This window comes from Humulus lupulus, chromosome 3 (assembly GCF_963169125.1).
Source record: "Humulus lupulus chromosome 3, drHumLupu1.1, whole genome shotgun sequence".
Classification (NCBI taxonomy): Eukaryota; Viridiplantae; Streptophyta; class Magnoliopsida; order Rosales; family Cannabaceae; genus Humulus; species Humulus lupulus.
The window spans coordinates 156,465,355-156,482,308 of record NC_084795.1 but is presented as its reverse complement, the minus strand read 5'-3'; the positions used below and the strand labels follow the sequence as shown (position 1 = coordinate 156,482,308).

The window sequence follows — 16,954 nt, the reverse complement described above, 5'->3', positions numbered from 1 at the left end:
AAACCTAAATAGACTTGCATCACTATAACAATTTCGAATTTCTCCCAAATAAAAGGAAACAAAATTTCAATCAGTGGCACTATAACAATCGGTGGTACACTCCCAATAACAGAGAACAAATATTCCCAAAAATAACAACCCAAAATAGAAAAGGACCAATCAATACGTGGCACTATCACAAAGTAAACAATTGACTCAATAACAATCTCAGATTTTCACAAAGGAAACAAGGATTTTCCCAAACTCAATAACAATTTCAGTTGATTAGTTTCGGATTTCAAGGGATTTCACAAAGAACTAATGTAAACAAGGAAATAAGATCACGATTTGAACAAAGAAACAATCTGGAATAAAGAGATTAACTAAAATGGTTTCGGATTTTTAGAAGGAAAACAAGAACAAAGTCTAAGAAAATCAAGAACACGAATAGATAGATTTTTTTTTTTTTTGATTTCAGAAACCCTAAAATTGAAATACGAATAGAATAGAAACACAAATGAAAGAATAAAAAGGATAGGCCAAACCGAATGATCCTAAGCTCTGATACCAACTGATACGAACCACGCAAACAAGTGTGATGAAACCCGACACCAAATATGGAACAGCCACCAAGAACACACGAGATTGGAATGGAACCGCGACCCAATGCTTAGCCAAGCACGAACCTTGGTATGAGGAAGACGCCACAAACGGGGATGGAATCCGTTTGATAAGTCAGGATGAACGCCACAAGGAATCTCCTTGATAAGTTCAAAAGTTTCTTCAAGAACTCAAGAAGAAATAAACTCACAATTTCATTCAACATAATCTGCTTTTTCCAAATGTTTTGGCAGTCCTTATAAGGACGAAAATTACATGAAAAGAAGACCCTTGGTCTTCCTAATGAAACCGAAAAATTAAGGACAGCCCCTTTGTTTTCCTAATGAAAACCGAAATTAAAGACAAGCTTTTGTCTTCCTCATGAAAACCGAAAAATAAAGACAAAAGGACTATTGGACTCACACAAGTCAAATGTTTGACTTATCACAAAATAAACAAAGACTAAAAAACGTGACTAAAATAAAAAGACTCATTAAGCTCCTAAACTCAGTCAACTTTGATGAGTAAGACAAGTCTTTGTTCTCCTTCAATGTTGACCACGGTCTCCTCTTGTTTTAGGACTTTGTGGACTAGGCTGTTAAGTTCTTCCTTGAATCTCTTGGCTCGTGCCCTCGTCACTGGACCAACTGGAACTTGACTTGATACTTGGGTCTTGGTGTCCTCATCAGTTCTCAAATTAGATCCTATAAGTACCGCGGAAGGGAGTTGTTAGTTTAACGATGGATAAAATAAGATATGAGGGAGAGTTAAGACGAATCGTGGCACTATACCTTCTTAAATGTACTAAAGAAGCCTCTAACATTCAAATTAGATTATACTTTACTAATTTTCCTTCGAAATTATTCAATGAATCCCAAGATATTTAATAGACGGATTAACAAGTGAGAAAGAAAGATACCAGGGAGAAACAAATTCTATGGTGGCGGTATGCATTCTAAATTGTTCAAAAGAAACATCTCGGATTCCAATTAGTGGATATTTTACCAATTAGTTCTCAAATTAGATTCTACATGTACCGAGGAAGTGAGTTGTTAGTTTCACGAGTCGTGGCCCTATACCTTCTGAAATGTCCTGAAATTAGTGCCAAAGAAACGACCAGCATTCCAATTAGTGAATATATTACTAATTAGTTCTCAAATTATATCCTATAAGTACCGCGGAAGGGAGTTGTTAGTTTAACAATGGATAAAATAAGATATGAGGGAGAGTTAAGACGAATCGTGGCCCTATACCTTCTTAAATGTACTAAAGAAGCCACTAACATTCAAATTAGGTTAAACTTTACTAATATTCCTTCAAAATTATTCAATGAATCCCAAGATATTTAATTGACGGATTAACAAGGGAGAAAGAAAGATATCAGGGAGATACAAATTCAATGGTGGGCGTATGCATTCTAAATTGTTCAAAAGAAACATCTCGGATTCCAATTAGTGGATATTTTACCAATTAGTTCTCAAATTAGATTCTACATGTACCGAGGAAGTGAGTTGTTAGTTTCACGAGTCGTGGCCCTATACCTTCTGAAATATCCTGAAATTAGTGCCAAAGAAACGACCAGCATTCCCATTAGTGAATATTTTTCTAATTGGTTCTCAAATTAGATCCTATAAGTACCGCGGAAGGGAGTTGTTAGTTTAACGATGGATAAAATAAGATATTAGGGAGAGTTAAGACGAATCGTGGCCCTATACCTTCTTAAATGTACTAAAGAAGCCACTAACATTCAAATTAGATTATACTTTACTAATATTCCTTCAAAATTATTCAATGAATCCCAAGATATTTAATAGACGGATTAACAAGTGAGAAAGAAAGATAACAGGGAGACACAAATTCTATGGTGGCGGTATGCCTTCTAAATAGTTCAAAAGAAACATCTCGGATTCCAATTAGTGGATATTTTACCAATTAGTTCTCAAATTAGATTCTACATGTACCGAGGAAGTGAGTTGTTAGTTTCACGAGTCGTGGCCCTATACCTTCTGAAATGTCCTCAAATTAGTGCCAATGAAACGACCAGCATTCCAATTAGTGAAAATTTTACTAATTTGTTCTCAAATTAGATCCTATGAGTACCGCGGAAGGGAGTTGTTAGTTTAACGATGGATAAAATAAGATATGAGGGAGAGTTAAGACGAATCGTGGCACTATACCTTCTTAAATGTACTAAAGAAGCCACTAACATTCAAATTAGATTATACTTTACTAATTTCCCTTCGAAATTATTCAATGAATCCCAAGATATTTAATAGACGGATTAACAAGTGAGAAAGAAAGATACCAGGGAGAAACAAATTCTATGGTGGCGGTGTGCATTCTAAATTGTTCAAAAGAAACATCTCGGATTCCAATTAGTGGATATTTTACCAATTAGTTCTCAAATTAGATTCTACATGTACCGAGGAACTGAGTTGTTAGTTTCACGAGTCGTGGCCCTATACCTTCTGAAATGTCCTGAAATTAGTGCCAAAGAAACGACCAGCATTCCAATTAGTGAATATATTACTAATTAGTTCTCAAATTAGATCCTATAAGTACCGCGGAAGGGAGTTGTTAGTTTAACGATGGATAAAATAAGATATGAGGGAGAGTTAAGACGAATCGTGGCCCTATACCTTCTTAAATGTACTAAAGAAGCCACTAACATATAAATTAGATTATACTTTACTAATATTCCTTCAAAATTATTCAATGAATCCCAAGATATTTAATTGACGGATTAACAAGGGAGAAAGAAAGATATCAGGGAGATACAAATTCAATGGTGGGCGTATGCATTCTAAATTGTTCAAAAGAAACATCTCGGATTCCAATTAGTGGATATTTTACCAATTAGTTCTCAAATTAGATTCTACATGTACCGAGGAAGTGAGTTGTTAGTTTCACGAGTCGTGGCCCTATACCTTCTGAAATATCCTGAAATTAGTGCCAAAGAAACGACCAGCATTCCCATTAGTGAATATTTTTCTAATTGGTTCTCAAATTAGATCCTATATGTACCGCGGAAGGGAGTTGTTAGTTTAACGATGGATAAAATAAGATATTAGGGAGAGTTAAGACGAATCGTGGCCCTATACCTTCTTAAATGTACTAAAGAAGCCACTAACATTCAAATTAGATTATACTTTACTAATATTCCTTCAAAATTATTCAATGAATCCCAAGATATTTAATAGACGGATTAACAAGTGAGAAAGAAAGATACCAGGGAGACACAAATTCTATGGTGGCGGTATGCATTCTAAATAGTTCAAAAGAAACATCTCGGATTCCAATTAGTGGATATTTTACCAATTAGTTCTCAAATTAGATTCTACATGTACCGAGGAAGTGAGTTGTTAGTTTCACGAGTCGTGGCCCTATACCTTCTGAAATGTCCTCAAATTAGTGCCAATGAAACGACCAGCATTCCAATTAGTGAAAATTTTACTAATTTGTTCTCAAATTAGATCCTATGAGTACCGCGGAAGGGAGTTGTTAGTTTAACGATGGATAAAATAAGATATGAGGGAGAGTTAAGACGAATCGTGGCACTATACCTTCTTAAATGTACTAAAGAAGCCACTAACATTCAAATTAGATTATACTTTACTAATTTTCCTTCGAAATTATTCAATGAATCCCAAGATATTTAATAGACGGATTAACAAGTGAGAAAGAAAGATACCAGGGAGAAACAAATTCTATGGTGGCGGTATGCATTCTAAATTGTTCAAAAGAAACATCTCGGATTCCAATTAGTGGATATTTTACCAATTAGTTCTCAAATTAGATTCTACATGTACCGAGGAAGTGAGTTGTTAGTTTCACGAGTCGTGGCCCTATACCTTCTGAAATGTCCTGAAATTAGTGCCAAAGAAACAACCAGCATTCCAATTAGTGAATATTTTTCTAATTAGTTCTCAAATTAGATCCTATAAGTACCGCGGAAGGGAGTTGTTAGTTTAACGATGGATAAAATAAGATATGAGGGAGAGTTAAGATGAATCGTGGCACTATACCTTCTTAAATGTACTAAAGAAGCCACTAACATTCAAATTAGATTATACTTTACTAATTTTCCTTCAAAATTATTCAATGAATCCCAAGATATTTAATTGACGGATTAACAAGGGAGAAAGAAAGATATCAATGAGATACAAATTCAATTGTAACGCCCTGGATAGCCAAGACCGTTACACTGTGTGTTTATAATGTGCCAAACTTGCTAATCAAGTATTTAAAGTAAAAGCGTGTTACTCAAATAGTAGAGGAACTAAGGTTAAAAGAGTTTTGGTCTCAAAAGATACATTTTCATTACTAAACATTGTTTATGTACAAGGGATCCCAAAAATGACAGTTTAAAAGTCATTTACAAAAGTTACAAAGTCTATATACATCAACAGCCATACTAAGGCAAAATGAGTGGTTAGGTAATCTCCGTCCTGACACACTCCTCGACCGTGGTGATCGAACGGCTGGCTATGTACATTTCACCTCGGAGCTCTCCACCTCAGGCCTGGTCCAGCTTGCCCTTACCCTTACCTGCACCACGAAGCACCCGTGAGCCAAGGCCCAGCAAGAACATATATCAATAATAGAGCATGCACATTTAGCTGTCAAGTCAATCTCACTTATAATATCTCATAAACTCAAGCATATCAATAGTCAAGTATTTCATATACAGAGCATTTCAACTCATATAACACAATGCACAGATGATAACCAGGGCTAGCGCTCACAAGCTGCTCCCTCTGTTATCCTTTCGTTTCTGGCTCCCAGTGGCCAATTCGCGTCCCATGCGCTAAATTCATGAACGGTACTCTTAGACCGCTTACACGTGTCCCTTGGCATAATACCAACGATGACACAAAACAATTCTCGGGAGCACTTAGTCCCATCACAATCATACATTCGGGTGCAGTGTTCTTACCTTTCAATTCGCTGGTTTCCGATATCACGTAGCCACAAGCACGGTCCTCTATCCCGAGCTTCTCCAAAGTCCTTAAGTGATAGGTTCAACCTCCAGCTCTTGACCTTCTTCCCCCTTGGTTTCCAAATTCTCTGAGTTTTCTTGGCCTAAACTTGGTTGATAACTTCAGACATCCCTTGATTCTCCTTCCAAGAGTCTAGATTTCTGCTTCTCCTTTCTATCTCCTTTTTGTTCTAATTCTAGGTTTCCACCATTCAGCATAAACCCCTCTCCAAAATATTATACGTATATGTTATTCCCTCAGCTCAAACTCATCTATTTACTACCAAATTACCATTTTAACCCTCCATTAATATCACTTACTAACTAGACATCAAGGGCTTATTTGTCCTTTCCCTAACTTTGCAATTCTACCACTTTCCCAAAGAAACCTGTTACTTTCTATAGTTACTAATGGTTACACAGGTTACCAAGTCACCAGTTACCTTTATCTAGTTTCCTAGGACCGCCTTGGCACGTGCACCACGTTTGTATCACAGCACCCACACAGCACAATTCACATATCATAATTATAACATAATATAATTCACATAGTCATATAACATGCTTAAAATCATAGTCATACATCTTAATCATAATAATCACACATAATTCCCATCATGCCCTCCCGGCATACTAATCAAGGCCCTTAAGCCTTATTAGTGAATTTGGGCCGTTACATCAATGGTGGCCGTATGCATTCTAAATTGTTCAAAAGAAACATCTCGGATTCCAATTAGTGGATATTTTAACAATTAGTTCTCAAATTAGATTCTACATGTACCGAGGAAGTGAGTTGTTAGTTTCACGAGTCGTGGCCCTATACCTTCTGAAATGTCCTGAAATTAGTGCCAAAGAAACGACCAGCATTCCCATTAGTGAATATTTTTCTATATGGTTCTCAAATTAGATCCTATAAGTACCGCGGAAGGGAGTTGTTAGTTTAACGATGGATAAAATAAGATATGAGGGAGAGTTAAGACGAATCGTGGCCCTATACCTTCTTAAATGTACTAAAGAAGCCACTAACATTCAAATTAGATTATACTTTACAAATATTCCTTCAAAATTATTCAATGAATCCCAAGATATTTAATAGACGGATTAACAAGTGAGAAAGAAAGATACCAGGGAGATACAAATTCTATGGTGGCGGTATGCATTCTAAATTGTTCAAAAGAAACATCTCAGATTCCAATTAGTGGATATTTTACCAATTAGTTCTCAAATTAGATTCTACATGTACCGAGGAAGTGAGTTGTTAGTTTCACGAGTCGTGGCCCTATACCTTCTGAAATGTCCTCAAATTAGTGCCAAAGAAACGACCAGCATTCCCATTAGTGAAAATTTTACTAATTTGTTCTCAAATTAGATCCTATAAGTACCGCGGAAGGGAGTTGTTAGTTTAACGATGGATAAAATAAGATATGAGGGAGAGTTAAGATGAATCGTGGCCCTATACCTTCTTAAATGTACTAAAGAAGCCACTAACATTCAAATTAGATTATACTTTACTAATATTCCTTCAAAATTATTCAATGAATCCCAAGATATTTAATAGACGGATTAACATGTGAGAAAGAAAGATACCAGGGAGATACAAATTCTATGGTGGCGGTATGCATTCTAAATTGTTCAAAAGAAACATCTCGGATTCCAATTAGTGGATATTTTACCAATTAGTTCTCAAATTAGATTCTACATGTACCGAGGAAGTGAGTTGTTAGTTTCACGAGTCGTGGCCCTATACCTTCTGAAATGTCCTCAAATTAGTGCCAATGAAACGACCAGCATTCCAATTAGTGAAAATTTTACTAATTTGTTCTCAAATTAGATCCTATAAGTACCGCGGAAGGGAGTTGTTAGTTTAACGATGGATAAAATAAGATATGAGGGAGAGTTAAGATGAATCGTGGCCCTATACCTTCTTAAATGTACTAAAGAAGCCACTAACATTCAAATTAGATTATACTTTACTAATATTCCTTCAAAATTATTCAATGAATCCCAAGATATTTAATAGACGGATTAACATGTGAGAAAGAAAGATACCAGGGAGATACAAATTCTATGGTGGCGGTATGCATTCTAAATTGTTCAAAAGAAACATCTCGGATTCCAATTAGTGGATATTTTACCAATTAGTTCTCAAATTAGATTCTACATGTACCGAGGAAGTGAGTTGTTAGTTTCACGAGTCGTGGCCCTATACCTTCTGAAATGTCCTGAAATTAGTGCCAAAGAAACGACCAGCATTCCCATTAGTGAAAATTTTACTAATTTGTTCTCAAATTAGATCCTATAAGTACCGCGGAAGGGAGTTGTTAGTTTAACGATGGATAAAATAAGATATGAGGGAGAGTTAAGATGAATCGTGGCCCTATACCTTCTTAAATGTACTAAAGAAGCCACTAACATTCAAATTAGATTATACTTTACTAATATTCCTTCAAAATTATTCAATGAATCCCAAGATATTTAATAGACGGATTAACATGTGAGAAAGAAAGATACCAGGGAGATACAAATTCTATGGTGGCGGTATGCATTCTAAATTGTTCAAAAGAAACATCTCGGATTCCAATTAGTGGATATTTTACCAATTAGTTCTCAAATTAGATTCTACATGTACCGAGGAAGTGAGTTGTTAGTTTCACGAGTCGTGGCCCTATACCTTCTGAAATGTCCTGAAATTAGTGCCAAAGAAACAACCAGCATTCCAAATAGTGAATATTTTTCTAATTAGTTCTCAAATTAGAACCTATAAGTACCGCGGAAGGGAGTTGTTAGTTTAACGATGGATAAAATAAGATATGAGGGAGAGTTAAGACGAATCGTGGCCCTATACCTTCTTAAATGTACTAAAGAAGCCACTAACATTCAAATTAGATTATACTTTACTAATATTCCTTCAAAATTATTCAATGAATCCCAAGATATTTAATTGACGGATTAACAAGGGAGAAAGAAAGATATCAGGGAGATACAAATTCATTGGTGGGCGTATGCATTCTAAATTGTTCAAAAGAAACATCTCGGATTCCAATTAGTGGATATTTTACCAATTAGTTCTCAAATTAGATTCTACATGTACCGAGGAACTGAGTTGTTAGTTTCACGAGTCGTGGCCCTATACCATCTGAAATGTCCTGAAATTAGTGCCAAAGAAACGACCAGCATTCCAATTAGTGAATATATTACTAATTAGTTCTCAAATTAGATTCGAACTCAAAGGGAGAGTTAACACGAATCGTAGCCCTATACCTTCTTAAATGTACTAAAGAAGCCACTAACATTCAAATTAGATTATAGTTTTCTAATATTCCTTCAAAATTATTCAATGAATCCCAAGATATTTAATAGACGGATTAACAAGTGAGAAAGAAAGGTACCAGGGAGATACAAATTCTATGGTGGCGGTATGCATTCTAAATTGTTCAAAAGAAACATCTCGGATTCCAATTAGTGGATATTTTACCAATTAGTTCTCAAATTAGATTCTACATGTACCGAGGAAGTGAGTTGTTAGTTTCACGAGTCGTGGCCCTATACCTTCTGAAATGTCCTGAAATTAGTGCCAAAGAAACGACCAGCATTCCCATTAGTGAAAATTTTACTAATTTGTTCTCAAATTAGATCCTATAAGTACCGCGGAAGGGAGTTGTTAGTTTAACGATGGATAAAATAAGATATGAGGGAGAGTTAAGATGAATCGTGGCCCTATACCTTCTTAAATGTACTAAAGAAGCCACTAACATTCAAATTAGATTATACTTTACTAATATTCCTTCAAAATTATTCAATGAATCCCAAGATATTTAATAGACGGATTAACATGTGAGAAAGAAAGATACCAGGGAGATACAAATTCTATGGTGGCGGTATGCATTCTAAATTGTTCAAAAGAAACATCTCGGATTCCAATTAGTGGATATTTTACCAATTAGTTCTCAAATTAGATTCTACATGTACCGAGGAAGTGAGTTGTTAGTTTCACGAGTCGTGGCCCTATACCTTCTGAAATGTCCTGAAATTAGTGCCAAAGAAACGACCAGCATTCCCATTAGTGAATATTTTTCTAATTAGTTCTCAAATTAGAACCTATAAGTACCGCGGAAGGGAGTTGTTAGTTTAACGATGGATAAAATAAGATATTAGGGAGAGTTAAGACGAATCGTGGCCCTATACCTTCTTAAATGTACTAAAGAAGCCACTAACATTCAAATTAGATTATACTTTACTAATATTCCTTCAAAATTATTCAATGAATCCCAAGATATTTAATAGACGGATTAACAAGTGAGAAAGAAAGGTACCAGGGAGATACAAATTCTATGGTGGCGGTATGCATTCTAAATTGTTCAAAAGAAACATCTCGGATTCCAATTAGTGGATATTTTACCAATTAGTTCTCAAATTAGATTCTACATGTACCGAGGAAGTGAGTTGTTAGTTTCACGAGTCGTGGCCCTATACCTTCTGAAATGTCATGAAATTAGTGCCAAAGAAACGACCAGCATTCCAATTAGTGAATATTTTTCTAATTAGTTCTCAAATTAGATCCTATAAGTACCGCGGAAGGGAGTTGTTAGTTTAACGATGGATAAAATAAGATATTAGGGAGAGTTAAGGCGAATCGTGGCCCTATACCTTCTTAAATGTACTAAAGAAGCCACTAACATTCAAATTAGATTATACTTTACTAATTTTCCTTTGAAATTATTCAATGAATCCCAAGATATTTAATTGACGGATTAACAAGGGAGAAAGAAAGATATCAGGGAGACACAAATTCAATGGTGGCCGTATGCATTCTAAATTGTTCAAAAGAAACATCTCGAATTCCAATTATTGTATATTTTACCAATTAGTTCTCAAATTAGATTCTACATGTACCGAGGAAGTGAGTTGTTAGTTTCACGAGTCGTGGCCCTATACCTTCTGAAATGTCCTGAAATTAGTGCCAAAGAAACGACCAGCATTCCCATTAGTGAATATTTTTCTAATTAGTTCTCAAATTAGATCCTATAAGTACCGCGGAAGGGAGTTGTTAGTTTAACGATGGATAAAATAAGATATTAGGGAGAGTTAAGACGAATCGTGGCCCTATACCTTCTTAAATGTACTAATGAAGCCACTAACATTCAAATTAGATTATAGTTTTCTAATATTCCTTCAAAATTATTCAATGAATCCCAAGATATTTAATAGACGGATTAACAAGTGAGAAAGAAAGGTACCAGGGAGACACAAATTCTATGGTGGCGGTATGCATTCTAAATTGTTCAAAAGAAACATCTCGGATTCCAATTAGTGGATATTTTACCAATTAGTTCTCAAATTAGATTCTACATGTACCGAGGAAGTGAGTTGTTAGTTTCACGAGTCGTGGCCCTATACCTTCTGAAATGTCCTGAAATTAGTGCCAAAGTGTAGAGTCCAAGAACTTTACTTAGCTAATTGTTTAGTAGTATTATAGTATGTTTAGTGTTATCATTGTTACTTTGGATTTTTGGTTCAGACCGGGAGTTATTTGGACACTCATAGTAGTACTTATAGATTTTCTAAGTTTAACCTATAGTTTAAGAATATTAAGTATAACCTAAGGTTTGATTAATGTGTCTGATATTAAGGAATATATTATTATATTATAAGGTTTAGACATCAACCAATAGGATTTTAAGCACATGTTTTGAATGGTAATTAAGGATTTAGTATTTTTGAGGATTAAATTAAATAAGGGTAAAAGTTTGAATGTATAGGGTCAGTCAGCAGCTTTGAGCACGTTGAGGGCTTAGTCAAGGCTGTTTACTCCATTCAAACTCAGCTAAAAATGTGTAAATTCGTGTTTAAATATTCAGCGTATGCCGATATATCGCAGCTATAGGGGGCGATATGTCGCAGCACGTAGATACGGAAAACACGAATCGATGCACGGTCGCCTCGGGAACAAAGGTCCAGGCGATATATCGCCTATAGGGGGCGATATATCGCCTCCACCAGCATGAATTCAAATACATTTGAATTCTTTTCCCTTCAGCCATTCAAACTCCTTCAACAATCCAGCATCTTCTGAACGAGTCTTCAGCCTCTGCTGAACGATTATTCAAATGATTTTCACCTAAAAAGCCATTATTTTTATTCAAGTAAAATCAAGATATTTTCATTCCCAAACTCTATAAATAGGACCTAGTACCCAGCCATTATTCACCATTTGCTCTAAGTTCAGAGGCTGCTAGTGTTAAGTGAGTGAGAGAGTGTAAACACTTGGTTTGGGGAAAAACTATAAGCTTAAACATCATAAGCTTATCAAACACTTGGGAAGTAAGTGAGTGCTATAGTATTTCGGTAGATGTTAGATTGATCTTGCAATCTTTGAGGTAAACCCAAAACTCTAGTCCTTTCTGTATTCTATGTTATTTCTTTTCTCAAAATCCTTCTTAGTATTCTGTTTCTTTGTAAATAACTCTTATTTTCAAGTTACTCAATAAATTATGGTATTTTCGTAAAATGTAAGTTTTTTTATGTATAGTTTCGATAATGGTCCAATTAGTCTAGATTAGTGGGTCATTACAGTTGGTATCAGAGAAAACGGTTCCTTCGCATGAAGTTCTCCTCGATACACATGCTCAAAGCTCCGAATCGGACCGCCAAGTAAGTGTTTAAGTTACAAGTTACAAGTTACTTTGTCTATGTGTATAGCTAACAACTTTAGTGTTTATGTTTCAGTTAAAAATGAATGGAGCTTTAACCTACCAAGATATCCGAGCCATTAAGGCCTTAAAAAGAATAAGGGAGCCAAGAAACACCGTAGGAGCCTTAGAAAGGATTACACGAAGGTTGCTTTTGTTTCACCAAGCAATAGGTGGCCTTCAAGAGGCTAAACAAATAATGCTAAGATCAACAGAACAATATGTATTAGTGATTAGGTTGTTTAAAGATTTCCATCCTGTAATAGCAGCCTTAGAAGAAATATGGGAAGAAATGAATGATGAGGATGAATCACCATTAGCAATGAGATACTATTTCCTCTTAGTTAGGTTCACCGCAAAATTTGAATTTCAATTCACCAAGGAGCAAAAGAATAGGATTCTCACAAACCTTCCTAGAGGGCATTTTGATGCTCATGATAATGATGACTATGAGGCTATAGATGATGATATGTTAGATGACGGATCGGATGTAGAAGATCCCGATTTTTAGATTAGTAGTTTTTATTTGTTTTATTTACTTTTATGTTATGATTGTAATAAGTGAAATTGTTTTCCAAATGAATAAACATGCTATTTGAATATCATGTGTGAGTTTGAATTTTTTCACAATCATAATAAATACTAAATAAAATGAATAATGACTGAGTTCGGTGAGGGTGGATACGAATCAATGAACCTGGTTTCCTTGTTGAGAGTTAGGGGGCCTTAGTAGTGGGAACGATTTTACTGATCCCAGCCCTCCCTCAATATGGTTAACTTTGGAACAAAGATAAGTTTCGAGCCTGAGAATTAAGTCATATAGGATGATTAGAAACACACTTAGAAAATAAATATGACTTGTTTTTCTAAGTATAGAAACCCACTCTAATAATAAATAAAGACCTATATAATTTTTCATAAAAAGTCATAATAAATAGGTCCGAGATATGTTTGTTTTAGAATAAGTTTTTGCCTTAGAGCCTATTAGGAAAAAGTTCTAACATGTTTCTTTTAACTGTTAGAACTCTGCTACGATGTCTCTCCGAAGATCTGCTCGCACCAACGGGAACGCTTCCAACGATGTTCCAGCGACCAATGCGGTCCCTACCGTTCGCCGAAGGAGAGTACGTGTTACTGCTCGCCGCAACGCACCGGCACAGCCAGCTGACAACACTGCAGAGATTGCCAGACTACGACAGCAAGTCGAGGAACTTCTGCAGCAACAACGCCAACAGGCTCAATCTCAGCCTCAGCCTCCGCCACAGCCGCAGCCGCAGCCACAGCCAATGGCCCCAGCACCCCAACAAGTTGGTCCGTATGGGGGATGGCCTATGACGAACTACGCTCCTTATCCTGTTCAACACATGGAGCCAGTGTACGAGAGGTTCCGCAAGCAGCACGCTCCGAACTTCGAAGGGACTACGGACCCCTTTGAAGCAGAAGAATGGCTAAGGAATGTGGAGCCGATCCTAGCCCACATGAACCTTAGTAATGCAGACCGCATATCCTGCGTCTCATCTTTGCTCAAGAAAGATGCCAGGATATGGTGGGACTTGGTCCAGCAATCCCACGATGCTGCCACCATGACGTGGACCCGATTTGTGGAGCTCTTCCACAAGAAGTACTACAATTCAGCAGTGCTTGCTACGAGAGTTGAGGAGTTCACCAATCTGAAGCAAGGGAATTTAACAGTGGCGGAATATGCTCGTCAGTTCGATCGCTTAGCGAAGTTCGCAGCAGAGTTGGTTCCAACCGACTATCTAAGGGTGAACAAGTTTGTTAGAGGACTTCGCCCGAAGATCGAGATGGGGGTTAAACTAGCAAACCCGGGAAACACTTCATATGCCGACGTTCTTGAGACGGCAATTGAAGTAGAAAGGTTGCAAGCCAACGTGAGCAAAGAAGAAGCCAGCAAGCCGGAACCTAGGCAGCAGAGCCAACCTCAGGCCAGTCGGAACAACAATCAGTCCAGCAACAGTCAGTCCAACAACAACGGTAACGGACAGAAGAGAAGGCATCCTGACAACAAGCAAGCCGACAACAATAAAAGGGCACGACCAAGTAATGGGGGAAATAGGTCGGGCTACGTGGAATACCCGCCATGTGCCAAATGTCAGAAGAAGCACCCCGGAGAATGCCGTGCCAACACCAAGGAGTGTTTCAACTGTGGTCAAGAAGGGCATCGTAAAAGAGACTGTCCTCAGCAAAAGCCGGAAGGAAAGAGGGACGAAAAGATGGTTTCTGCTCGGGTTTTTGCCTTAACCCAAGGAGAGGCGGATGCTAGCAACAAGGTGGTCACAGGTCAGGTTTCCATCCTCAATAAATTATGTCATGTATTATTTGATTCGGGAGCCACCCATTCGTATATTTCGTTAGGAATGATAGATAAACTAGACAAACCTAGTGAAAGATTTAGAACTAGGTTTGCAACCGAGTTGCCTTCGGGCAAAGTAGTTCTATCATCACGAATTGTACGAGGCGTACCAATCAAGATTGAGGACAAGGAACTAGAAGGAGACCTGATAGAGCTGGTGATCAAAGACTTCGACGTCATACTAGGCATGGATTGGCTAGCACGGCATGGCGCAACGATCGACTGCAGACGCAAGAAGGTGACATTCGATACTCCTGACGGCCAGAAACTGTGCTTCATGGGACAAGCTTCAGGACTACGCACACCGTTAGTATCATCTCTCAAAGCTCAGAGAATGATGGAGAAAGGATGTCAAGCATTCTTAGCCAACATCACGAATGTGGAGAAGGAGACATCACTCAAAGTTGGAGATGTTCGAGTCATACAAGAATTTCCAGAAGTTTTCCCCGATGACTTGCCAGGATTGCCGCCAACTAGAGAAATAGACTTCACGATAGAATTAGTACTGGGCACCGAGCCTATCTCTAAGGCACCATACCGGATGGCACCTACGGAACTCAAGGAGTTAAAGACGCAGCTACAAGAACTCCTAGACTTGGGTTTCATTAGGCCAAGCCATTCACCATGGGGAGCTCCGGTACTATTCGTGAAAAAGAAGGACGGAAGTATGCGCATGTGCATAGACTACCGTGAGCTGAATAAAGTAACGATTAAGAACAAATACCCGCTACCTCGGATTGATGATTTGTTTGATCAACTCCGAGGCGCGACTGTATTCTCTAAGATCGATTTACGGTCCGGGTATCATCAGCTCAAGGTAAAGGGGGAAGATATTCCTAAGACAGCCTTTAGGACTCGTTATGGACATTACGAGTTCTTGGTTATGTCTTTTGGTCTTACTAACGCGCCAGCCGCGTTTATGGACTTAATGAATAGGGTCTTCAAGGACTACTTGGATAAATCCGTCGTTGTGTTCATCGACGACATTTTAATTTACTCCAAGGATGAAGTGGAGCACGAGGAACACTTGAGGATAATTTTGACGCGATTGAAGGAGCACCAACTCTACGCGAAGTTCAAGAAATGCGAGTTTTGGCTCTCACAAGTGGCGTTCCTCGGGCACATCATATCGAAAGACGGAGTTGCAGTAGATCCATCGAAGGTAGAGGCCGTGAAAGATTGGCCTAGACCAAAGAACGCGTCGGAAGTAAGAAGCTTCTTAGGGCTAGCAGGTTACTATAGAAAGTTTGTAGAGGGCTTTTCTAAAATAGCCACTCCACTCACCAACCTGACCCGGAAGCAACAAAAGTTTAACTGGAATGATAAGTGTGAGGAAAGCTTCCAGTTGCTTAAGGATAAGCTTTGCTCAACACCAGTACTTAGTGTCCCAACACCCAACGACAAGTTCGTTGTCTACTGTGATGCATCAAAGTTAGGATTGGGATGCGTACTGATGCAAAATGACAAGGTGATAGCCTACGCGTCACGTCAGTTAAAGGAGTATGAACAACGCTATCCAACTCACGATATGGAGTTGGCAGCGGTGGTCTTTGCGTTAAAAATCTGGCGCCATTATCTTTACGGAGAACAGTGCGAGATTTATACGGACCACAAAAGTTTAAAATACTTCTTTACTCAGAAGGAGCTTAACATGAGGCAGCGCCGGTGGTTGGAATTAGTAAAGGATTACGACTGCGAAATCCTATACCACCCGGGGAAGGCAAACGTAGTTGCCGATGCACTTAGCCGAAAAAGTTATGGGAACTTAGCAGCCTTATCCGGAATAGAAAAGCCACTCCAGCAGGAGCTTATCAGTGCCGGAATAGAAGTGGTTGTAGGCAAGTTGGCTAACTTGTCTATCCAATCGAATATGCTAGAAGACATACGGAATGGTCAGAGACATGATGATTCACTAGCAACGCACATGGATGCAGTCAGAGAAGGCAAGACTACAGATTTCTCAATATCCAGTCAAGGTTTATTGAGATATAAGGATCGGGTATGCGTGCCAGACGATCAAAGTATTAAGAAGACGATCCTAGAAGAAGCGCACAACACCCCATACTCGGTTCATCCAGGGTCTACCAAGATGACTCATGACATCAAGGCAGTCTATTGGTGGCCAGGGATGAAGAAGGACATAGCAGAATATGTATCTAAGTGTCTGGTATGCCAGCAAGTGAAGGCGGAGCATCAGCGGCCTGCAGGATTATTGCAACCGCTTAGCATACCGGAGTGGAAGTGGGACGATATAGCCATGGACTTCGTGACGGGTCTGCCAAAGACAAATAAGCAGCATGATTCTGCTTGGATAGTCATAGATAGACTAACCAA

General features: G+C 38.0%; 1 long non-coding RNA gene across 1 annotated transcript; it reads right to left on the bottom strand.

Moving 5' to 3' along the window:
- Positions 1-4,883: 4,883 nt before the first annotated feature.
- LOC133821410 (uncharacterized) lies at positions 4,884-5,838 on the bottom strand. Its single transcript, XR_009887551.1, has 2 exons — positions 5,516-5,838; positions 4,884-5,127 (listed from the first exon to the last, which is right to left on the bottom strand). It is a non-coding gene; the product is annotated as an uncharacterized LOC133821410 (long non-coding RNA).
- Positions 5,839-16,954: the final 11,116 nt, after the last annotated feature.